Source organism: Phyllobates terribilis, unplaced genomic scaffold, assembly GCF_046119375.1.
Source record: "Phyllobates terribilis strain yellow unplaced genomic scaffold, ASM4611937v1 Scaffold_2__4_contigs__length_985480577, whole genome shotgun sequence".
Lineage (NCBI taxonomy): Eukaryota > Metazoa > Chordata > Amphibia > Anura > Dendrobatidae > Phyllobates > Phyllobates terribilis.
The window spans coordinates 209,687,673-209,713,056 of record NW_027362762.1 but is presented as its reverse complement, the minus strand read 5'-3'; positions in this window follow the sequence as shown (position 1 = coordinate 209,713,056).

Sequence of the window (25,384 nt, the reverse complement as noted above, 5' to 3'; positions counted from 1 at the left end):
TTGAGTGACCGCCCGAGCCGTGCTGCGTCCACCAGGTCCTGGACTCGGCCAACCCCCAGGTAATTCTGGAGCGTGATCCTGAGCTCCCTTTCTGACGTTCCTTTTCTCTGGCCTTCCCCACCAGGGATCCACCTATGTCCGGCTCCCTCGGGTCTCTTGGTGGGTACACCTCCTCTGGGTTCCCTGACCCTATACTTGGTCTGCCTTCCTGGTGGATTTAGTGGGGGGTCGTGGCAGATCCTGCCCACAACCTCCGGTCTCTGGCTGAGGATTAGTGCCCTCCACCAGCTTGGGATCCGGTACCCTTGTGCAAACCCTTCACCCTGTTGCTTGTATTTGGGCTCTTGGGGTTCCCTCTTCTTCCCCTCTGGGTCCTTCTGACTCCTCTCTCTGTTCTTCCAGGACTGCTTGACCGTCTACAACAGACTGACTAGTAGCTGTCTGCCTGTCTGACTGTCTGACCCTGATCTAAGATGGTTCCCACCTTATATACTCCCTCTATGTGTGAGCTCAGGTGACCAGCACCCAATGAGCTCCTAGCATTACCCAGACTGCTCCCCCTATCTGCCCCTACACTACTGGGATGTTCCACCCCCCTCCCACTCCAGCCAGGGACAGACACTATCGTACCTGCACATAAACTGGTGGGAGTACCGTCGGTCTGTCCCCCGGAAATGGGATGTATGTAGTGTATGCAGCCTACTGAGCTCAGTTCCACACTCCATCCTTACCCGGGAGTGGAATACCACACCTCTGGCTTGAGGTGTAATACCCCTGTAGCAGCCGAATCCTCAGGGTGCTACACTGTGTGTCCAGCAATTTCTCCTGCTCTGTTCACATTCACACTACTACTGATTTTAAGCTTGCTCCAATTAGGCCTCTGGCTCCACTCTGTTTTTAGTATTTAACCTGGGCTCCAACACCACCAGTTGCTGATCAGAAGTGCCGTCTGCACAGTCAACACTTGCTCCAGTGTTATTGGGGTTCAGTAACGTCAGCTGATCCCCTGCTGTGTGTGAGGCAATTTTTCCTGCTCTGTCCAAATTCACACTACTACTGATGTTAAACTTGCTCCAATTAGGCCTCTGGCTCCTCTCTGTTTTCAGTATTTACCCTGGGCTCCAACACCACCAGTTGCTGCTCAGAAGTGCCGTCTGCACAGTCAACACTTGCTCCAGTGTTATTGGGGTTCAGTAGCGTCAGCAGTTCCCCTGCTTTGTGTCCGGCAATTTCTCCTGCTCTGTCCAAATTCACACTACTACTGATTTTAAACTTGCTCCAATTAGGCCTCTGGCTCCACTCTGTTTTTAGTATTTACCCTGGGTTCCAGCACCGCCAGCTGTTTCCCAGCAGTGTCTTTGGCACGGGTATTCCCTCCTGCCCAGTCTGGTTCCAGCACGCCAGCTGTTTCCGGGTAGTGTCAACGTCACTTTGCCTCCAATACGATGTCCTGTCGTGTTGCGGTCGGGTTAGCCGACTCTATGGTGCCTGCAGTTTAGGTGACTCCTATGTGGGCTGCGGGATCTGGCAATGAAGGCTGGTTCCATAGTGCCAATAGGACAAGCACCCCCTGTAGGACTGTGGGTTTCGGTAACTCCGGCTGGCTTGCGGCCTTGCAACTTTTTTTTTCATGTGTACCTTCTGCTGCCTATCTGAGTTCCAGTACCATTAGCTGGTTCTTTGGAAGTCAATCTTGAATATGTCCCCCTGGGTTCCAGTAACATCAGCTGATTCCAGGCAGTGCCTTTGGCTTAGGTGCCTCCTTCTCGGTATCCGAGTTCCATCAACGTCTGCTGGTCCTCGGTAGTGCTTTCTGGCACAGGTACCTCCTGCTCAGTAACCGGGTTCCAGTACCATCAGCTGGTCCTCGGTAGTTCCATTGGCTCTTGTACCTTCTGCTACCCATCCGGGTTCCAGTACCGTCAGCTGGTTTTTGGCAGTTCCTCAGCCTTCTTGTACCTTCTGCTACATTTCCAAGTTCAAGCTTTTTGAAATGGTTTTTGGTAATCACTCTGGATCTCCCTGATGACGACCCTGAAGACGACGACCCTGAAGACCACCCCGAAGATGACGACCCTGAAGACGACGACCCTGAAGACCACCCCGAAGAAGACGACGACCCCGAAGACGACGACCCTGAAGACCACCCCGAAGAAGACGATGACCCCGAAGACGACGACCCTGAAGACGATGACCCTGAAGATCACCCCGAAGAAGACGAGGACCCCGAAGATGACGACCCTGAAGACGACAACAGAAAGACCACCCCGAAGAAGACGACGACTACCTCGAAGACGACCCTGAAGACGACGACCCTGAAGACCACCCCGAAGAAGACGACCACCCCGAAGACGACCCTGAAGACGACGACCCTCAATACCACCCCGAAGAAGACCAAGAAGATGACCCTGAAGAAGATGACCAAGAGGACAAAGAACAAGAAGACAACCACCAAGATACAGAAGAACAAGAGACAGAAAACCAAGAAGCAGACGAACAAGAAGCTGCAGAACAAAAAGCAGAAGAACATTAAGCATAAGACTAAAAATCAGAGCAAAAGATATTATCTAAATTATAAGCAGAAAAAGACTAAGCAGTGTATGGGGGTGAGTCCGTTCCTCCTCGTGGTGCCCCTGGAAAATACCTGCTGCTGCAGGCCAAACTGAATGCGGACAAATCCTGTTGTAAATCTTTTGTGACAGGCAGAACGGAAGGTGTAATCTTCAAACTTTTATAGATAACAACTACAGGAATGCCTGTCACAAATAAGAATATGATGTAGAAGAAGAATATGAAGAAGATGAAGAAGTAGAATATGAAGAAGAATAATAGTTGAATAAGAAGAATATGAAGAATGTGAAAAAAAGAATAATAGGAAGAAGGTGAAGAAGAAGAAGATGAAGAAGTTGATGAAAAAGATGCTGATGCTGAGGATGATGAATGAGAAAGTGTGGGAGAAGTAAAAAAGGTGAAGAGCATGGAAGTAGTGAAACATAAATATCTGACCAAATATAAAAAAGCTTAACAGTCAATATCTTTGTAACTCAGAACGTCTTAAAAAAATATTCATTCCTGCTATTCCATTTGATTGGGCTAAACCTCTATGCCTTTAATGTCTCCTCCACCTCCCCCAATACATTCTACATTATTCTTAGTTGTTTTCCTTCATGTAGAATTAACCTACAAAAGAAAGAAAGGGTTTATTTTCATTCCGATATTTGTGTCCCATTGACTTGCATTGGTTTCCGGTATCGGAATCGGTGATATCTGATATTTTTTGGGTATCGGTCCGATCCAATCCGATCCAATATTTCCCGATATCGGAAGGTATCGCTCAACACTAGTGCTGATAGATCCATTTGAATTGGTGCGTAAATCGCCTGGGCCACAGCTTGTGGAAAAAAAAATGTTTTTCTTGGTGCACGTATTCGCCAGACAAGGATTCAAAATGTCTGTGAGAGCGAAGGGCCATGGGGCTCAACGGGAACCATTGCCTGAGAAAACTGTTACGCTCATGCCCGGACTGACTGGCGTGAGCGTGATTAGTCATCCCACTGTACCATGAACCGAGGAGTGCCTGGAGGGGCGTAGCTAAGTATCAACCCAATCAGACCAAGGTAGCATGGCAGCTCAGTCGACTCCGTGAACCAAGGAGGAACCGAGCAGAGGGACCAGGTGCTACTCCAGGTCAGACCCCGGTCACAGCTGTTGACCCACACTGGGAAATGCAGGAACAGGCAGGTTAGACTGGCTTGTAGACAGGTGGGTACTGGCAAACACGGCTGGTATGCAGACAGGTGGATATTGACAGGCACACCTGGTATGCAGACAGGTGGGCACTGGCAGGCACGGCTGGCGTGCAGACAGGTGGGCACAGGCAGGCACGGCTAGGCGGGTACTGGCAGGTAGAAACGCAGGCAGGATAGGGACCTGTACAGACTGGGACACAGGAACGGAGCCGCAGGTGCGGTAGACGAGCAGAGCAGAGCAAAACCTGCAGATGCGGTAGACAAGCTGAGCAGAGCAAAACCCGCAGATGCGATAGACAAGCTGAGCAGAGCAAAACCCACAGATGCGGTAGACAAGCTGAGCAGAGCAAAACCCGCAGATGCGGTAGACAAGCTGAGCTGAGCAAAACCTGCAGATGCGGTAGACAAGCTGAGCAGAGCAAAACCTGCAGGTGCGGTAGACAAGCTGAGCAGAGCAAAACCCGCAGGTGCGGTAGACAAGCTGAGCAGAGCAAAACCCGCAAGTGCGGTAGACAAGCTGATCAGAGCAAAACCCGCAGGTGCGGTAGACAAGCTGAGCAGAGCAAAACCCGCAGGTGCGGTAGACAAGCTGAGCAGAGCAAAATCCGCAGGTGCGGTAGACAAGCTGAGCAGAGCAAAACCCGCAGGTGCATTAGACAAGCTGAGCAGAGCAAAACCCGCAGGTGTGGTAGACAAGCTGAGCAAAGCAAAACGCGCAGATGCGGTAGACAAGCTCAGCAGAGCAAAACCCGCAGATGCGGTAGAAAAAGCAGAATGGAGCAAAACCGCAGGTGTGGCAAACAAGCGAAGCAGAGCGGAACCGCCGGAGCGGTGAACAAGCAGAGCAGAAGGTGAAGGCAGACAGACAGGACAGGGCTCTGTTCACATGGAACAGACTGGAAAATACAGGAAGATGGTTAAATCACAGGAGGTAGATACAGAGGCAGGGAAAGGGGACAAGCAGAACCAGATACACACAAGGTACTTACAATGAAGTAGCGAGTGGACACAAAACTCACAAACAGAAGTACAGAGACAACGAGTTGGAGTTAGGTGCAAGTTCAGACACTGCAGGCAAAGGGAAGGTACTGACATAGAGAGAAACAAGTAACGGGCTAGGACACTGTTCAGACAGGAACTGAACCAGGAATAAGATACAGGAACGAGCCTGGGAACTCAGCCCCTAGGGTGGCGGAAACAGACTAGAAGTCAGAGATACAGGTAGCGGCCCTGGGTACTCGGCCCCCAGGGTGGCAGAAGCAGAGTCAGTACAGGACTTGGCAACTAACAGTTGCACAGAACACAGACTGTAAGAAAGTGTTGCTCAGGCACCTCCCACTGGGTGGAGGGGGTTTAAGTATCCAGTGACTCACAGCAATAGGCTGGGGATGCATTAGGACTGTGCACACAGTAGCTATAAGAAACAAGCAGAAACCACGTCGGCGCCCTAAGCAATCAGACAAGAGACATGGACAGAGCAGGTACTGGAGCAAAGAGTGCAGCATGGACTGACAGGTAAAATTGCGGTCTTGCATGGTGGGAGGTGGTGCACCATGCAAGCACGCCGCCAGGGATGTTACATACTGTACTGTGAAAGAAAAAAGTCTCTCTTGTACTTTCTGTTTTGTACTTACTTCCTGGTGCAGTACTGTGTGACTGTGCGGTTTCTCCTTTACCTTATGTTCTGAGAAGTAAAAGATTGTTATCCCATGTAATCTGCTCTGTGAAGTTTTCTACTGCAACTGGGGTTATCTAGAAGCTGTGCAACATCTTCAGCTCCATTTTGAGAAACTAATGTATTTGGGCAAAAGAAAAGGAAATTGTGGATGGCTTTGCTACTGGTACTGGGGGCACTGCTAATACCATGGCTTTGTGCCATAGTTCACTGGAAATACTCCAGGCTGGTTAGAGCCAAGCTAATTACCATAGAAAAGTAACAGCAGCAAAGTAAGGAGATGGTGGCCTCAATCATCATTACAACCTCACCTCGGCACTATGAACTCTACTGAAGGAGACGCCAGGGCCCGCCGGAGGAGTCTCCGGTTCTCTGGTGGGCCCGTCCAACCCTGCCGAAAAGCAGCCCTGGCTAAGAAAAGTCTGTGGGAAGGTTCCCGGATGCTGCTTTTTTACTGTGGACTGGCTCCAGCAATCTATAAGAGTGCAATCTATGATCCCTTCACTGGCTCCCCATTGGCCAGAGACTTCAGTTCAAAACCGTAATCATGACATGAAAAGCCATCCACAAACTGAGGAAAACCACAGTTCTAGTTCTCTGGCCTACACCAGAATCTTTTAAACAGATATATTTGTGTCTGAACAGTCAGCGAGACACTCAAACTGTTTTTTTTTATGGAAAAAATGCAGAAAAGTAGATAATACAGAGATTTGAACCGTGGAACTGCAAAACCACAGTTCTAGTTATCTGGCCGAAACCAGACTCTTTTAAACAGATATATTTGTGTCTGAACACTCACAGACACACTGAATTTTTTTTTTTTTTTGGGGGGGGGGGGTGTACCAAAAGGTTAATAAGACGGGTATTTGTACAGTCTGACTGAGGAAAAAAAAAAAAAAAAGAGGATTTAGATGAAAAAAAAAGGATTTTTCCTGGCCCCTGAGACCTGGGGCTAAGTCTAGCAATTTGAGCAGCAGCAGCACACAGGACTGTAACGCAGTGTTTGTTGGTATAACCACTGCGTCTCCTATACAGCCTGCCTGCCTGCCTGATATCTGGGATGGATATTAGTCCTCAGAAGGACTGTTTGTTTGATTTTGCAGGCTTTAGGGACCCTACACTACCTATTTCGCAGTATAAATCTCTCCCTAGCTCAGCAGCACTCTCCCTACACTGTCTCATCCGGAGTGACTGTGTCAAAGATGGCGGCGCCCGGTTTTAAATACTCAAGGTGACGCTGTGCGGCCAGCCAATCACTGTAATGCCCACAACCAACATGGCTGCGGCATTACAGTGACTGGCTGGAAATCCCTGCATGTTCATTGGCTCTGTAAAGAGCGCCAAACGTGCAGGGCAGAGACCCGAGCTCCCGCCTGAGTAACCCGGAAATGCTCGGTGCTCGCCGAACATCCCGAGTAGTGAGATGCTTGGGTGAGTAACGAGCAGTGTCGAGCATGCTCGCTCAACACTAGTAATAATACTATTTATTTCTTCCATATACTGATTTTTTTTTTCTTTTTTGTATATACACAGATACCTTAAAAAAGGTCAATATAGGCTGAAACTTTGTTTATGTATCGGCTTTCATTTGGGTCTGGCTGAGTTATCACTAATAAATTTTGAAATTTACACAAGTTAAAAGTTATTGAGTGCGGGAGTTATTACTGACTTTTAAGAGTGGTTGATATACATATCTATGTATTCCTTTATATTTTCTCCTATATATAATATCTTTATCTGGCTAGTTCCACCTTGGTGCCATCTGTGATGATTTTATATATATAATATTGTCCTCAGCATTCCATGTCCCATTTTTTCTGTATCTTTTTGCATTTATATATGTTAGTAAAATTTGTATATTTTATAAAATGGAATATAGTGATTTTCACTTTTTTCTTTGATTTGATGATCCGTCCTTTAAATAGGTCCTTTCCTCTGGCAGTTTTATGGATTTTTCCAGATTGTATATATTTATGAATTATTTACTGCTTTGCCTTTTCAGTCATTCATATATTATATTTACTGTGTTCAGCACAGGTTTAATCACTGGAAGCATGGACTATAAGGCTAAAGAAAAAGCCGGGCTATATCAAGAGGAACAGGTTTTTGGGGCAGATGCTGGGGGTGGTCTGCAGTAGGCTGGCGATTCTAAATGGGATGAACAAATCTCCACTATACAAGGGCTACTCTCTAAGCGAACAAAATTATGGTGGAACAGGGCACTTTTAGAGACATATGTCACGGAAACTTATTCCAAGGGGTCTGCGGATCCAGCATTCCCTGTAGAAGATGATGGCTTTATAAGCCAGTAGGAGGAGACGTGTGATAATTGTTCATACAATTTCATGAAATTATTGATCGATTTGAACACCAGTACGATCGAAAAACTTGATAAAATGATTGATACCTCTCAAACCTGTCTCAAATCAGACTATAAGTCTGATAAGTTGGTAGCAGTGTTGAGCGAGCACTAAAATGCTCGGGTGCTCGAAGCTCGGGCCGTGCTCACTGTGATACTCGGGTGCTCGACCCGAGCAACGAGCCCAATGTTAGTCTATGGGAGACCCGAACATTTTTGCGGCGGCTCCCCCGGCAGTCTGTAGAAAGCCTAAAAAGTGCCCAAAACGATAGTGACAGTGCTCAAATGACATGGGGACAGCATGGGGATCGCCCCTGGAAGCATTTCTGACCCCCAGGTCACTGCTATCAACAAAGTGGTCAGAGGTATTAAGCCACTTTTACAGGCTCACAAAAAAACTTTCAAAAACGAAAGTGAAAGTGCTTTCCTGTGAAATATGTTAACCCCTTAACGACCATGGGTCTTTCTGTTTTTGTGTTTTCCTTTTTTGCTCCCCTTCTTCCCAGAGCCAGAACTTTTTTAATTTTCGTTCAATATGGCCATGTGAGGGCTTATTTTTTGTGGGAAGAGTTGTACTTTTAAACACCATCACTGATTTTACCATATCTTGTGCTGGAAAATGGGAAAAAAATTCCAAGTGCAGTGAAACTGCAAAAAAATGCAATTCCACAGTTGTTTTTTGGGTCCTTTTTTTACCACGTTCACAGATTGCTAAAACTGACCTGCCGTCATTATTTTCCAGGTCGTTACGAGTTCATAGACACCAAACATGTATAGGTTCTTTTTTATTTAAGTGGTGAAAAAAAAATCCAAAGCTTGCTAAAAAAACAAAAAAAAATGATGCCATTTTCCGAGACCCTTAGCTTCTCCATTTTTCGGGATCTGGGGCCAGGTGAGGGCTTATTTTTTGCGTGCCGGGCTGACGTTTTTATTGATACCATTTTGGGGTAGATCCGATGTTTTGATCGCCCGTTATTGCATTTTATTGCAAAGTTGTAGCGACCAAAAAAACTTAATTCTGGCGTTTAAATTTTTTTTCTCGTTACGCCGTTTACTGATTGTATTAATTCTTCTTTTATATTGATAGATCGGGCGATTCTGAACGCGGCGATACCAAATATGTGTATGTGTTTTTTTTTTTATATATATATATTTTATTTTGAATGGGGCGAAAGGGGGGTGACAAACTTTTATATATTTTTTATTTTTTTAAAAACTTTTTTTTTACACTTTCTGCTTGCTTCTATAGTCTCCAGAGGAGACTAGAAGCAGCAGTTGTCTGATTGCTTCTACTGCATACAAGCGATGAGCAGATCGCTTGTATGCAGGAGAAATGCTCACTTGCTATGAGCGCTGACCACTAGGTGGCGCTCATAGCAATTGAGACATGACAACCACAGGTGTCTGCTGCAGACCCTGAGTTGTCATGCCCACCCATTGGTGACCCGCGATCACGTGACGGGGTCACTGATGGGTGGGGCTTAGGACTCCCGGAAGCGCGAGTTAAATGCCACTGTCAGAGATTTAACATGTTAACAGCCGTGGGTGGATTGCGATTCCAATAATCAGCTGACATGTGCTCGCTTCAGTGCGGGCTCACCGCCGGAGCCCCCGCTGAACCGGCTTTCCCGACCTGGTGCGTACTATTTCTGACCAGGTCGGAAAGGGGTTAAGGAACATCCTTTCCAGGGTAAAGACTTGTGTATAAGGTAAAATAAATAACCAAAAACAAAAATACTCCTCCAGACCTTGGGCTATGTTCACAAGTAGCATTTTTTATGCGTTTTTGCACATTTGTATTGCTTTCAACCATGACAAATGCATTCACCGGGAAATGTCATTTTAACATTTTACAACCTTATCTGGCCATGTGCTGTGTGACACATGCATACAGTGCTAAAAAGACATGGGAACAGCATGGGGAAGACCCCTGGAAGCATCTCTGACACCCAGGTCACTGCCTAAAAGTGTGCCCATCAGAAGTGATCCTTGCCGCATCAGAAGATGCAGACTTGCAACTATCCCCGTGCAAGTCCTTGTCCCAGGGTAGTGTTCAATTGTACCTCCCCCATAACTTGCAATACAAGCGCAAGTATGCAGCCTGCCACCCACCCACCCCCAGGCTGCAATACCATACTGCTAGCTTGCTTGCACTTGAAATTGGGCCTTTTAGGCATGTGGAGGTGGAATCTGGCCACCACGTCATGGCTGCATCGGTAGCCTGGTATTCATACTCAGTCCCCAGCCGCCCGGCGGCCGAGTGTCCACGCTTGGTCCCCAGCCGCCAGGGGGCGGCCGGGTGTCCATGCTCAGTCCCCAGCCGCCCCGCGGCTGGGTTCCCACACACAGTCACCAGCCTCGTGGGGGTGGCCAGGTGTCCATAAACGGTCCCCAGCCGCCCATATTTGTCCCGGTGTGCCTTATACACATCGCACATACCAAAACATTACCTGTGCCCTCCCCAGTGCATTTAGTGGGAAGGACAGCCTAACCACAAACACGTGGACAAGTGAATGTGGCCAGGAATGGTCCATCTCACTGACGCCTTCACACTGGGTTAATATTGTGGAAGCCGGGACACAGTTGGACACTGGGATGCAACACGTCCTCCAGACATAGAGGATTGCGGGTCCTGGGTCAATCAGGCTTCAACACAAAGTTCAGAAGGTAGACAGCAGCAGTGGTAGGCCTCCTGCACAATGAGTAAATTATTCATGATCATGAGGCCATCCACCTCCTTAGCTTTCTGTTCCTTGTAATGCAAGCGCATGTATGTAGTAGCAGCTACGCCTGAGGTGGTCAGCGTTTTGGCGCATATTCTACCTCCTTCGAGGATTGCTGGATGTTTTCCTGCTACTATCCCAGTTCTATGACTCCCGTTAAAACAAAGCTTCAGGTGATGAATGATGGATGAGGTGGTGGCAAAGGAGAAAGAGCAGGAGGAACAGGGACCATTCACATCAATATCAGGCCAGCCAACCACATATGTCTTGTAGGATATGTTTCTGTACCAAAAGGAGCGCTTCAGCTACACAGTTATAAGGCATACAGTGAATGCAATGCCTACCAAAAATTTCGAGGCACTCCAATGCCCTTGGAAGTGACATGGAGGTCAGAGGGCCTTAACTAAACCGTTTTTCCATTTATAGCAACTGGGTCTCCTGTACACTGTTGGCCTAAGCAGGGAATGGAAGGCTTTCCAAAAATTATTAGGCACTGCAATGCCCCTTGAAACAGACGTGGATTACAGCGTATTAAAAACCTTCTACCCATTATTGGGGAGTGGGTCTCCCTTAGTGTTCGCCTATGCATTGAAAAGCAAAAGCTGACAAAAATTAGGAGGAAATGCAATGCCCGTTGCAAGAGTCGTGGAGGTTAGAGGTAATTAAAAACAACATGTCAATGCCCCTTGGAAGAGCTGTGGACTTCAGAGTGGTTTAACAAGACGGTTTTAATGCCCCTTAGAATAGACGTGGAGTTCAGAGTGGTTTAACAAGACAGTTTTAATGCCCCTTGGAAGAGATGTGGAGGTCACAGTAGCTTAACAAGATGGTTTTAATGCCCCTTGGAAGAGACGTGGAGTTCAGTGTGGTTGAACAAGACAGTTTTAATGCCCCTTGGAAGAGTGGTGGAGGTTACAGTGGACTAAAAAGACAATATCAATGCCCCGTGGAAGAGACGTGGAGGTCACAGTAGCTTAACAAGACAGTTTTAATGCCCCTTGGAAGAGTGGTGGAGGTCGCAGTGGAATAAAAAGACAATATCAATGCCCCTTGGAAGAGTGGTGGAGGTTACAGTGGAATAAAAAGACAATATCAACGCCCTGTGGAAGAGACGTGGAGGTCACAGTAGCTTAACAAGACGCTTTTAATTCCCCTTGGAAGAGTGGTGGAGGTCGCAGTGGAATAAAAAGACAATATTAACAACCCTTGGAAGAGACGTGGAGGTCACAGTAGCTTAACAAGACGATTTTAATGCCCCTTACAAGAGCCATGCAGTACAGCATATTAAAAACATTATTCCCATTATTGGGGAGTGGGTCTCCCATAGTCTTTGCCTATGCCTTCCAAGCAAAAGCTGCCAAAAATTAGGACAGAGGAACTTGCAATGCTGGCAACATGGACCACGGTCACCCTGGTGGTATAGTGGTCGTGGAGGCTGAGGATAAGGAGAAGAGCAAAAAACAGCCGAAATGAGGAAGCGTATACCCATGTGTGGGTGTGAAGCGATGCATGGGAATACACCTCCCGAAGTAACACAGTGGATTTGACTTTATGTTACTCTGCTGTCATTTGGTGGTGATGAGAAGTCTGGCCCAATCCAGCCCTTGTTCATTTTGATAAGGGTCAGCTTGTCAGCATTGTCAGTTGACAGGCGAGTGCGCTTATCAGTTATAATTCCCCCAGCGGCACTAAAAACACGCTCCGATAACACGCTAGCGGCAGGGCAGGCCAGGACCTCCAAGGCATACAGAGTGAGTTCATTCCAAGTGTCCAGCTTGGATACCGAATAATTAAAAGGCACAGAGGAATCACGGAGGACGCTGGTACTCCCTCACCATCTTTTGAAACTTTCCACTCCTTGTGAGAGTACCCTGCGCCTCAGGGCCTGTAAGCTGGGCAGGTCTCAGAAAACTGTCCTAGAACATTGACAGCGTTCTCCTGGTTCTGCTGGATTGGAGTTGCGTCTCTCTCGCCTGTATGCCTTAGTTGGGCAGCGAACTGTGTCCTCTGCCGCTACCTTGTTCAGATGGGAATTTTTTTAATAGTTCTGCAGCAAGGGCCTTCTGGTACTGCCCCATTTTTGTAGACCTCTCCAACTCAGGAATAAGAGAGTGAAAGTTCTCCTTGTAGAGGGGGTCTAAAAGTGTCATCAACCGTAATGACTGTCACCCAACATTTTGACAATGCGAGGGTCACGGTTAAGGCAGCGTAACATAAAGTCAGCCATGGGTGACAGACTGGTAACGGGCAAGACTTCCGTGTCCTCACCAAGATGACGACTGATAGTGTTGAGCGATCACTAAAATGCTCGGGTGCTCGAAGCTCGGGCCGAGCTTACCGTGATACTCGGGTGCTCGACCCGAGCAACGAGCCCAATGTTAGTCTATGAGAGACCCGAGCATTTTTGCGGCAGCACCCCCGGCAGTCTGTAGAAAGCCTAAAATGTGCCCAAAACGATAGTGACAGTGCTCAAAAGACATGGGGGCAGCATGGGGATCGCCCCTGGAAGCATTTCTGACCCCCAGGTCACTGCTGTCAACAACGTGGTCAGAGGTATTAAGCCACTTTTGCGGGTTGAAAATAAAACGTTCAAAAACGAAACTGAAACGATTTTCCTGTGAAATATGTTAAGGAATTTCCTTTCCAGGGTAAAAACTTGTGTATAAGGTAAAATAAATAATCAAAAACAAAAATACTCCTCCACACCTTGGGCTATGTTCACAAGTAGCATTTTTCATGTGTTTTTGCACTTTTGTATTGCTTTCAACCGTGACAAATGCGTTCACCGGGAAATGTCATTTTAACATTTTACAACCTTATCTGGCCATGTGCTGTGTGACACATGCATACAGTGCTGAAATACAAGGGATCAGCATGGGGAAGACCCCTGGAAGCATTTCTGACCCCCAGGTCACTGTCTAAAAGTGTGCCCATCAGAAGTGATCCTTGCCGCATCAGAAGGTGCAGACTTGCGACTATCCCCGTGCAAGTCCTTGTCCCAGGGCAGTGTTCAATTGTACCTCCCCCATTCCTTGCAATGCAAGCGAAAATATGCAGCCAACCACCCACCCTCCCGCAGGCTGCAATACCATACTGCTAGCTTTCACTTGAAATGGGGCCTTTTAGTTTGGAGGAGGCCGAAGCTGGCCACTACCTCATGGCCGCTTCGGCAGCGAGGTATCCATACTCTGTCCCCAGCCGCCCGGCGGCCGAGTGTCCACGCTCGGTCCCCAGCCGCCAGGTGGCGGCCAGGTGTCCATACTCGGTCCCCAGCCGCCCTGATTTCTCCTGTCACCTTCCCCCACACTTTTCTTAGCCTGGCCTGCTTTAGGGCAGCATTGGACGAGCCCACCAGAGAACCAGACTCCTCCGGTGGTCCCTGGCTTCTCCATCAGGGGAGTTGAGAGTGCCTAGGTGAGGAGCATGATGATGATGATAGAAGTTAGCATCTGCTTTGTTTTCTTGGAATGCAAGCGCATGTATGTAGTAGCGGCTAGGCCTGAGGTGGTCCGCGTTTTGGCGCATATCCTACCTCCTCCGAGGATTGCTGGATTTTTTCCTGCTACTATCCCAGTTCTATGACTCCCGTTAAAACAAAGCTTCAGGTGATAAATGATGGATGAGGTGGTGGCAAAGGAGAAAGAGCAGGAGGAACAGGGACCATTCACATCAATATCAGGCCAGTCAACCAGATATGTCTTGTAGGATATGTTTCTGTAACAAAAGGAGCGGTTCGGCTACACAGTTATAAGGCATACAGTGAGTGCAATGCCTACCAAAAATTTCGAGCCACTCCAATGCCCCATGGAAATGACATGGAGGTCAGAGGGCGTTAACTAAACCTTTTTTTCGATTTATAGCAACTGGGTCTCCCGTGCACTGTTGGCGTAAGCAGTGAATGGAAGGCTTTCCAAAAATTATGAGGAACTGCAATGCCCCTTACAAGAGCCATGTGTGGCACCCCAGGGGTCTGGTCACCACAGTAATAGAGATATTACGTCGGAGAGCAAGTGGGAGGTTTCCTGGTCAGGATCCCTTAAACATGCAACATCCTCCTGCCCCAGTCCTGGGAGGGGAGAATTCTGCCCTTATAAACTGGATCTGGGGCGGGGTTGAGTGAGTTAGAGAACAGTCCGAGTCAGAGTGAGAGCAAGGAAAAGTAACAGCAAGGAGCTCTGTAGGAGCTAGGAGCTAAAGACCAGGGGCTGGAAGCTGAGCAGAGCTCGCCCTGGCAGAAGACCATAGGAACTGGACACAGGAGTCCGAAGCTGTGAGGACTTATATATCCAGCAGCAGAAACCAGCCGGCAGGGTATTTCAGGTCCTCTGGCCATAGAAGCCCGGAGGCTCAGTCACAAGCAAGGGACCAGCACCGCCGTCGTGGAGCGGAGGCTAACAGAAGGCCCCAAGTCACCAGCCATACGGGTGAGCACTACACGGTACACTCAGGGACGTGGGCTACTTCTACCCGCTTACAGCAAGGTAGCCAGGAAGAGTGCAGACAGATGGGGAGGCCTACAACTCCACCTGTCCAGGGGAACTCCTGCTTGCTCACAGACTGACCAGGCCTCTTATGCTAGCCAGTACTCCCGGGAGGGTCTACCTTATAATCATCAGTAAAGACCCTGAACTGCACTGCAAAGACTCTGAGTCGTTCCTGCTGCGCTCGTGCACCATCACCCCTATCATCCACACTCACTGCCCTGAGGCTATACTCCTCCCGAGGGGAGTTATCCCATTCTATGCTGCGCACACAACACCAGCCTCAGCGGTCTGCCTCGCAGCGGTGGTACTCCCTGACCGCAATCCATGGGTGGCGCAGTCGGACAATTAACCTCAAAACCTGAGAAAGACTGCCACTGGTTTGACTAGCCTGAGCCACGGGACCGGGTCACCGCCATGGAGACTACAGACCCCAGAAACCCGGCACCGGGTATCCCACACACGTGTACACACGGCCCAGGGGGCGCGTCACATGCAGTACAGCATATTACAAACATAAGTCCCATTATTGGGGAGTGGGTTTCCCATAGTATTTGCTTATGCTTTCCCAGCAAAAGCTGCCAAAAATTAGGACGGAGCAACTTGCATTGCCCCTTACAAGAGCCATGCAGTACAGCATATTACAAACATAAGTCCCATTATTGGGGAGTGGGTTTCCCATAGTATTTGCTTATGCTTTCCCAGCAAAAGCTGCCAAAAATTAGGACGGAGCAACTTGCATTGCCCCTTACAAGAGCCATGCAGTACAGCATATTACAAACATAAGTCCCATTATTGGGGAGTGGGTGTCCCATGGTATTTGCTTATGCTTTCCCAGCAAAAGCTGCCAAAAATTAGGACGGAGCAACTTGCAATGCCCCTTACAAGAGCCATGCAGTACAGCATATTACAAACATAAGTCCCATTATTGGGGAGTGGGTGTCCCATAGTATTTGCTTATGCCTTGCAAGCAAAAGCTGCCAAAAATTAGGACGGAGCAACTTGCAATGCCCCTTACAAGAGCCATGCAGTACAGCATATTACAAACATAAGTCCCATTATTGGGGAGTGGGTGTCCCATAGTATTTGCTTATGCCTTGCAAGCAAAAGCTGCCAAAAATTAGGACGGAGCAACTTGCAATGCCCCTTACAAGAGCCATGCAGTACAGCATATTACAAACATAAGTCACATTATTGGGTAGTGGGTGTCCCATAGTATTTGCTTATGCTTTCCAAGCAAAAGCTGCCAAAAATTAGGACGGAGCAACTTGCAATGCCCCTTACAAGAGCTATGCAGTACAGCATATTACAAACATAAGTCCCATTATTGGGGAGTGGGTGTCCCATAGTATTTGCTTATGCTTTCCCAGCAAAAGCTGCCAAAAATTAGGACGGAGCAACTTGCAATGCCCCTTACAAGAGCCATGCAGTACAGCATATTACAAACATAAGTCCCATTATTGGGGAGTGGGTGTCCCATAGTATTTGCTTATGCTTTCCCAGCAAAAGCTGCCAAAAATTAGGATGGAGCAACTTACAATGCCCCTTACAAGAGCCATGCAGTACAGCATATTACAAACATAAGTCCCATTATTGGGGAGTGGGTGTCCGATAGTATTTGCTTATGCCTTGCAAGCAAAAGCTGCCAAAAATAAGGACGGAGGAACTTGCAATGCTGGCACCCTGGTGGTATAGTGGTGGTGGAGGCTGAGGACAAGGAGAAGAAGATTAAACAGCCGAAACGAGGAAGCGCATACCCATGTGTGAGTGTGAAGCGGTGCATGTGAATACACCTCCCGAAATAACACAGTGGATTTGACTTTATGTTACTCTGCTGTCATTTGGTGGTGATGAGAAGTCTGGCCCAATCCAGCCCTTGTTCATTTTGATAAGGGTCAGCTTGTCAGCATTGTCAGTTGACAGGCGAGTGCGCTTATCAGTTATAATTCCCCCAGCGGCACTAAAAACACGCTCCGATAACATGCTAGCGGCAGGGCAGGCCAGGACCTCCAAGGCATACAGAGCGAGTTCATTCCAAGTGTCCAGCTTGGATACCCAATAATTAAAAGGCACAGAGGAATCACGGAGGACGCTTGTACGATCGGCAAGGTACTCCCTCACCATCTTTTGAAACTTTCCACTCCTTGTGAGAGTACCCCGTGCCTCAGGGCCTGTAAGCTGGACGGGTGTCAGAAAACTGTCCCAGAACGTTGACAGTGTTCCCCTGCCTCTGCTGGATTGGAGTTGCAGCTCTCTCGCCTGTACACCTTGGTTGGGCAACGAACTGTGACCTCTGCCGCTAGCGTGTTCAGATGGGAATTTTTTTATGAGTTCTGCAGCAAGGGCCTTCTGGTATTGCCCCATTTTTGTAGACCTCTCCACCTCAGGAAAAAGAGAGTGAAAGTTCTCCTTGTAGCGGGGGTCTACAAGTGTCACCAACCAGTAATGACTGTCACCCAATATTTTGACAACGCGAGGGTCACGGTTAAGGCAGCGTAACATAAAGTCAGCCATGCGTGCCAGACTGGTAACGGGCAAGATTTCCATGTCCTCACCAAGATGACGACTGACCATGCTCTCCTCCTCCTCCTCTTCCTCCTCCCCCCTGTCCTCAGGCCACCCACGCTGAACCGACAGTATGACACTTGTACAGCTACTACCGTCTACAGCGCATGATAGCAGCTCCTGTTCTTCCTCATCCTCCTCCTCCTCCTCCTCTCCCTCATTGTCCCCCAATGCACGTTGGGATGAGATGAGGCTGGGCTGTGTGTAATCGCCCGCTATGGCTTCTTAATCCATCTCATCATAATAAGGCTGCAATGCCTCCTCTTTAATTCTCTGCAGAGAGCGTTGCAAAAGACAGACAAGTGGGATGCTGACACTAATGATGGCGTCATCGCCATTCACCATCTTGGTGGCCTCCTCAAAGTTTGTCAGGATGGTACATATGTCAGACATCCAGGTCCACTCCTGAGGTCTTATGTGTGGAGTCTGACCTGAATATCGACGGCCTTGTTGCAGCTGGTACTCCACAACTGCTCTCTTCTGCTCACAAATCCTTTGCAACATGTGGAGCGTAGAGTTCCAACGTGTGGGGACGTCACACACCAGTCGGTGTGCCGGAAGCTGCAAACGCTGCTGCAACACAGCAAGGGCGGCGGAAGCTGTAGCCGACTTGCGAAAATGAGCTGACAGGCGGCGTACTTTGACGAGCAGATCTGGCAACTCGGGGTACGATTTAAGAAACCGCTGAACCACGAGGTTAAGCACATGAGCCAGGCATGGTACGTGTGTGATCTAACCTCGCCTCAGAGCCGCCACCAGGTTACGGCCATTGTCACACACGACCATGCCGGGATGTAGGTTCAGCGGTCTCAGCCACAGATCTGCCTGCTCTTTCACAGCTGTCCACAACTCACAAGCAGTGTGAGGTTTATCACCTAAGCTTATGAGTTTCAGCACAGCCTGTTGCCGCTTGTCGGAGGCAGTGCTGCAATGCTTCCAGCTTGTAACTGATGTGGTGATATCTGAGATGGAGGCTGAACGTGAGGAGGTGGAGGAGGATGCGCAGGAGCTGTACACTGTGGGGGCAACTCTGACTGACATAGGGCCCGCAATCCTCGGTGTGGGGAGGATGTGTTCCGTCCCAAGGTCCGACTGGGTCCCGGCTTCCACTATGTTTACCCAGTGTGCCGTCAGAGAGATGTACCGTCCCTGGCCACAAGCACTTGTCCAAGTGTCCGTTGTCAGGTGGACTCTCCCAGTAACGGCGTTGTTGAGGGCACGGCAGATGCTTTGGGACACGTGCTTGTGTAGTGCGGGGATGGCACACCGGGCAAAATAGTTTCGGCTGGGGACCGAGTACCGAGGGACGGCCACCGCCATAAGATTGCGGAAGGATTCCGTCTCCACCAGCCTAAAAGGCAGCATTTCCAATGCAAGCAGTCGTGAAATGTGCGAATTTAGGACTGTGGCCTGTGGGGCGTTAGCTGCGAATTTCCGCTTTCGTTCAAAGGTCTGGGATATGGACAATTGAACGCTGCGGTGGGACGTGGACGTGGACGTTGATGCTGTTTCTTGAGAAACTGCCATAACACGTGAAGACTGAGAGGAGGGGGCATCTTTACATGCAGTATGGACAGGGGATTGCCTTGCACACACAACAGGGGGTTCTATTGCACGCACAACAGTGGAAGAAGCAGTGGTGACACCTGCTGACACTGGTCGTGGACCCTGGGTTTCGCCCCACAAAGTCGGGTGCTTTGCTGCCATGTGCCTGATCATGCTGGTGGTGGTCAGGCTGGTAGTTTTGTCACCCCTGCTGATGCTGGCATGGCAGGTGGAACATATGGCCTTTTTGGGGTTATCAGCAGAGTCTTTAAAAAAATTCCAGACTCTGGAAGACCTACCGCTTGTACTGGCAACGTCCCTCGTGTTGGTATTACGGGGAACGGTTGGCTGCCTTCTGTCTGCGGCCACCACACTGCTTCTTCCTGCCTGTTGGAGAACTCTGCCTCCCTCCCCCTGTGTGCTGCTGGCCTCACTCTGCATGTCCTCCTTCCACGTTGGGTCAGTTACTAGGTCATCCACCACCTCCTCCTCTTCCACTTGCGCACCACGATCCTCCTCCTCACTTCCTGGCAATTGTGTCTCGTCATCGTCCACCTCTTGTGACAGATTGCCAACGTCGACTTCCTGTGGCCGTGGCTGTTCAAATATTTGGGCATCGCAACATGGGATCTCCTCTTCCACCACTTCAAGCGTATCAGGCGAGGGGCCCAAATATGGAAATGGACCAGTGAACAGCTCTTCAGAGTGTCCAAGTGTGGGATCACTTGCTGTCTGACGACACTCGGCATGGTGGGAGGAAGGAGCATCAGGGTGAGGAGGAGTATGTGGTCGAGACTCACGGCTACTTAGAGTTGACTGTGTGGAAGACAGACCGGAGGTGGTGGTGCCCAGGTAACTGGAAGTATTATCTGCTATCCAATTAATAACCTGTTCACACTGATCAGTTCTCAATACTGGTGTTGTTCTGTGCTTCCGTAGTAATTCGGTCAAGAAGTGGGAGCGAGAAGATGTGGCTGTTGGTTGTGGCTAGTGTTGAGCGATACCTTCCGATATCAGGAAATATCATATCGGATTGGATCGGACCGATACCCAAAAAGTATCGGATATCGCCGATTCCGATACCGGAAACCAATGCAAGTCAATGGGACACAAATATCGGAATGAAAATAAACCCTTTCTTTCCTTGTAGGTTAATTCTACATGAAGTTAAACAACTAAGAATAATGTAGAATGTATTACACGAAAAGCCGGCAATTCAGCAGCGGCATACACCTGTACCCGACAATTTACAACAGAAAGAATAGAGCATCACACATAGATTAGATAGATAGAAACATGTCAGTCACATATATATGAAGTACAGTAACAGTGTTGATTACTGTACTTGTCATTTAGTGTAAAGGATTTATAAAAAAAAATAATAGTGTTTTCATGCACCGTCTCTTTAAAAAAGCCGGCCGGCAATTCAGCATCTGTACCCGACAATTTAGAATAGAAGGAATAGAGAATCACACATAGATTAGATAGATAGAAACATGTCAGTCACATATATATGAAGTACAGTGACAGTGTTGATTACTGTACTTGTCATTTAGTGTTAAAATAAAGGATTTATTTAAAAAAAAATTGGCGTGGGGTTCCCCGTAATTTTAGGCTCTAGCGGAGGTTAAGCAGATGGCTGGGGCAGATGTTTGAAGCCTGGGAAGGGGGTAATACCCACGGAGCTTCCCAGGTTACTAATATCAGCCCCCAGCTGAATACCTAGCCTTTACTAGCTTTTAAAATGGGGGACCCCCCAAAAAAATGACGTGGGGTCCCTCCTAATTTAATAGCTAGAAAAGGCTAGGCAGACAGCTGGGGGCTGACATTAATAGCCCAGGAAGGGTGCCATGAAAATTGGCCCCCTCCCAGGCTAGAAACACCAGCCGTCAGCCGCTCCAGAAATGGCGCATCCATAGGATGCGCCAATTCTGGCACTTAGCCTCGCTCTTCCCACTGTCCTGTAGCGGTGGCAGTGGGGTAATAGGGCTGGGGTTGATGTCAGCTTATAATGCCAGCTGACATCAAGCCCAGGTTAGTAATGGAGAGGCGTCTATAAGACACCCCCATTACTAACCCCATAGTCAAAGTTAAAAAAAAACACAAACACCCAGAATAAAGTCCTTTAATTGAAATAAACACACAATTCTTTATTGTTCTAAATTAAACCATACTTACCATCACACCCATTCCAGCTGATGCCAACGATCTCCTGACATAAAAGAAAAATAATAAAGCAACATCATCCTTACCTTTCCATGGTTCCCACGACAGCTTCAGCTCTGCTACATCGAGATGACAGGCTGGACCGCAGCAGAACGCTGCCATCCAGCCTGTCATCCCGCAGACAGTGAGAAACGCAGGCATGCTTGCGCTCCTCAGTGTCTCTCTGTGACGGCATCCAGATGAGTCAACAATGAACTCGGCTCACCTCATGCACGTCACTGACAGCGTGGGAGAATTCTCACGCTGAAGCGCTGAGTGCAGGAGAATTTTCCCACGCTGTCAGTGACGCTCATGAGGTGAGCCGAGTTCATTGGACATGACCTCAGCTCATCTTTATGCCGTCACAGCCAGACACTGAGGAGTGCAAGCATGCCTGCGCTTCTCGGTGTCTGCGGGATGGCAGGCTGGATGGCAGCTTTCTGCTGCGGTCCAGCCTGTCATCTCGATGTAGCAGAGCTGAAGCTGTCGTGAGAACCATGGAAAGGTAAGGATGATGTTGCTTTATTATTTTTCTTTTATTGCAGGAGATCGTTGGCTTCAGCTGGAATGGGTGTGATGGTAAGTATGGTTTAATTTAGAACAATAAAGAATTGTGTGTTTATTTCAATTAAAGGACTTTATTCTGGGTGTTGTGTTTTTTTTTTAAATACTTTACTAGAAATTCATGGCGGTCATGTCTAATATTGGCGTGACCCCATGAATTTCGGGCTTAGGGCCAGCTGATAATGCCAAGCTGGCCCTAACCCCTTTATTACCCAGTGAGCCACCGCACCAGGGCCCTGGATGAGTTGGGTACAGCGCCAGAAGATGGCGCTTCTATGAACGCGCCATTTTCCGGGGTGGCTGCGGACTGCAATTTGCAGCGGGGGTGGCCCAGAAAGCTTGGACCTCACTGCGCTGCGGATTCCGGCCCCCAGCTGCCTAGTTGTACCTGGCTGGACACAAAAACAGGGCGAAGCCCCACGTCACTTTTTTTTTAAATATTTCATGAAATAATTAAAAAAAAAGGGCTTCCCTATATTGTTGTGTCCGGCCAGGTACAAATAGGCAGCTGGGAGTTGGGGGCAGCCCGTTCCTGGATGCGGTACCTGGCTGGCATACAAAAATATGGCAAAGCCCACGTCAAAATTTTTGGGAAAAATTAATTATAGGATTTATTAAAAATAAAATTGGCGTGGGATCCCCCATAATTTTAGTCTCTAGCGGAGGTTAAGCAGACGGCTGGGGCAGATGTTTGAAGCCTGGGAAGGGGGTAATACCCACGGAGCTTCCCAGGCTACTAATATCAGCCCCCAGCTGAATACTTAGCCTTTACTAGCTATTAAAATGGGAGACCCCCCCCCTCAAAAAAAATTACGTGGGGTCCCCCCTATTTTAATAGCTAACAAAGGCTAGGCAGACAGCTGGGGGCTGATATTAATAGCCCAGGAAGGGTGCCATGAATATTGGCCCCCTCCCAGGCTAGAAACACCAGCCGTCAGCCGTCCCAGAAATGGCGCATCCATAGGATGCGCCAATTCTGGCACTTAGCCTCGCTCTTCCCACTGCCCTGGTGCGGTGGCAGGGGGTAATAGTGGTGGGGTTCATGTCAGCACCAGCTTTCATGAAGCCCAGGTTAGTAATGATGGGCGTCTATAAGACACCCCCATTACTAACCTACAAAGTGTTAAAAATAAAAAACACACTACACCCAGAAAAAAATTATTTATTTGAAATAAAACACACAATTTTATTTCATTCTTAGTTTACTAAAAAAAAAATAGTTACCTGTCCATGTTCCTGCGCTGATCTCCCATGCACAGCTGTCACATCTGGAGATGGTGACAGCTGTGCATGGCTGCTGTAAGCTTACGCTGCGGGAACACGTCCGCTCCCGGCAGCGGGAGCCCCTGACTGAGGTCACCGGAGTGCATTCAGTCAGCGCTGCTCCGGAGACCTACTTTACGGCACTGCTGTACCGGGGGAATTTCTCACGGTACAGCAGGGCCGTAAAGCAGCTAACCGGAGCAGCGCTGCCTGAACTCCGGCGAACCCGCTTATGCAATGACGGGGCTGCTTTACGGCCCCATCATTCTAGCGGCGGCGGTTCAGAGCGGTCACATTCTATGTGGCTGCTCTAAACTGGAGATCTTCGTGGGACACTCGTGGACTACTACGGAGGGGTAAGGATAAGGTTGTGGTTTATTATTTTATATTTTATTACAGGAGATCGATGGCTTCGGGGAATTAGGTGTCTAGGTGAGTATAGGTGTAGTTTTTTATTTTTTACTTTATTTTAGGTGGCGATCGGCGGGGACAGGTAATGTATAAACTAATTTATTGTAGATAACCACTGGCCACCAATGACATGTATTTAAAATTTATTGGGGACACAGTAGGGAAATTTAAATAGCAGGATCAGGCTGATGGGAACTACTGCTCCCATCGAGCTGATCCTGCTGGCACGAGTGGACGGGGGACAGACATAGGCCGATGGGAGTAGTAGTGTCACATCGGCCTATGTTTGCCTGCACGCGCACACCCGCAGACATCGCACAGACACCGCGCACACCCGCAGACATCGCACACACACCGCGCACACATCGCACAGACACCGCGCACACCGGCACACATCGCACAGACACCCACACACACCAATCATGATGGGTCTGATCGTCTGGGAGGTGAGGCTGACCTGTGCGGCCGTGGGAAAGTTCATGTGAGTTCATGCAATGCAGTCAAGCATGAACTCACATGAACCCTCCGAGGGCACCGCGGCTACTTCAAATGAACAGCTGATCGGCATCACCTGATACCTCAGCTGTTCATTTGAAATAACCGGCGGGAAAGCGCAGCACAGAACGGGAAAGCCGGCGGTGAAGTCTTTTCACTGCCGGCTTCCCCGCCCGGGTCCTTCACTCCCCGCTCCTTGGTGCTGTGCTCCCCGCCCGGTCCTAACTTACGATCGGGATGGGAGGTGGCGAGGGGAGCGGAGGATCGGGGTGGGAGGCTGCGGGGAAGCAGTATGGGGCTGTGTGATTGTTTAAAAGCCGGCGGCTTTTTACCGCCCGCCGGCTTTTAAACAATCAGGAGAATTCTCTCACGCTGGGATGGAATTCTGATGACAGGCTGGATCGCAGCTGAGCGCTGCCACCCATCTTGTCATCCTTCAGAGACACTGCAGAGCGCAGGCATTATGGGAACTTCCGATTCCGATATTCGATATTGTAAAAGTATCGCAATTAAGTATCGGAATTCCAATACCGCGAATATCGGCCGATACCCGATATTTCAGTATCGGAATGCTCAACACTAGTTGTGGCACATTTTCACCTTGGCCACGGCCCCGTCCTTTGCACGAACCATCACCAGAACGTCCACTTCCACGTCCCTTGCCACGCGCCTTGTAAATAAAGTAAAATAGCTTACACTTGCACTATCAATGGAAAAAGGGTAATAAAGAGTAGATTAGAACCGTGGAAGAGGAAAACCACAGTTATTGTTTACTGGGGTATACCGCACTTTTTTAAATAGAGATATTTGTGGCTGAACAGTGAGCGACACACTCAAACTGCTTTTTTTTTTAAGATACCAAAGGCCCAAAACTGGATAGTACAGCGATTTGACCCATGGAACTGCGAAACCACACTGGGATGTCGGGCCTACACAAGACTATTTTCAACAGATATATTTTTGTGTCACAACAGTCAGGAGACATTACTGTTTTTCTTTACGGAAAAAACTACCAAAACCTGAATAATAGGGATTTTTTACCGTGGGATGGCAAAACCACAGTTATTGTTTACTGGGGTATACCACACTTTTTTAAATAGAGATATTTGCGGCTGAACAGTGAGCGACACACTCAAACTGTTTTTTTTTTTAGATACAAATGGACCAAAATGGATAATACAGAGGTTTGAACCGTGGAAGTGCAAAACAACACTTCTGTTTCTCTAGCCTACACCAGACTATTTTCAACAGTTATATTTGTGTCTTAAAAATCAGAGACACGCTTTTTTTGGGGGGGAGGGGAGGGGGGACACACCAAAAGGTTAATAAGACGGGTATTTGTACAGTGT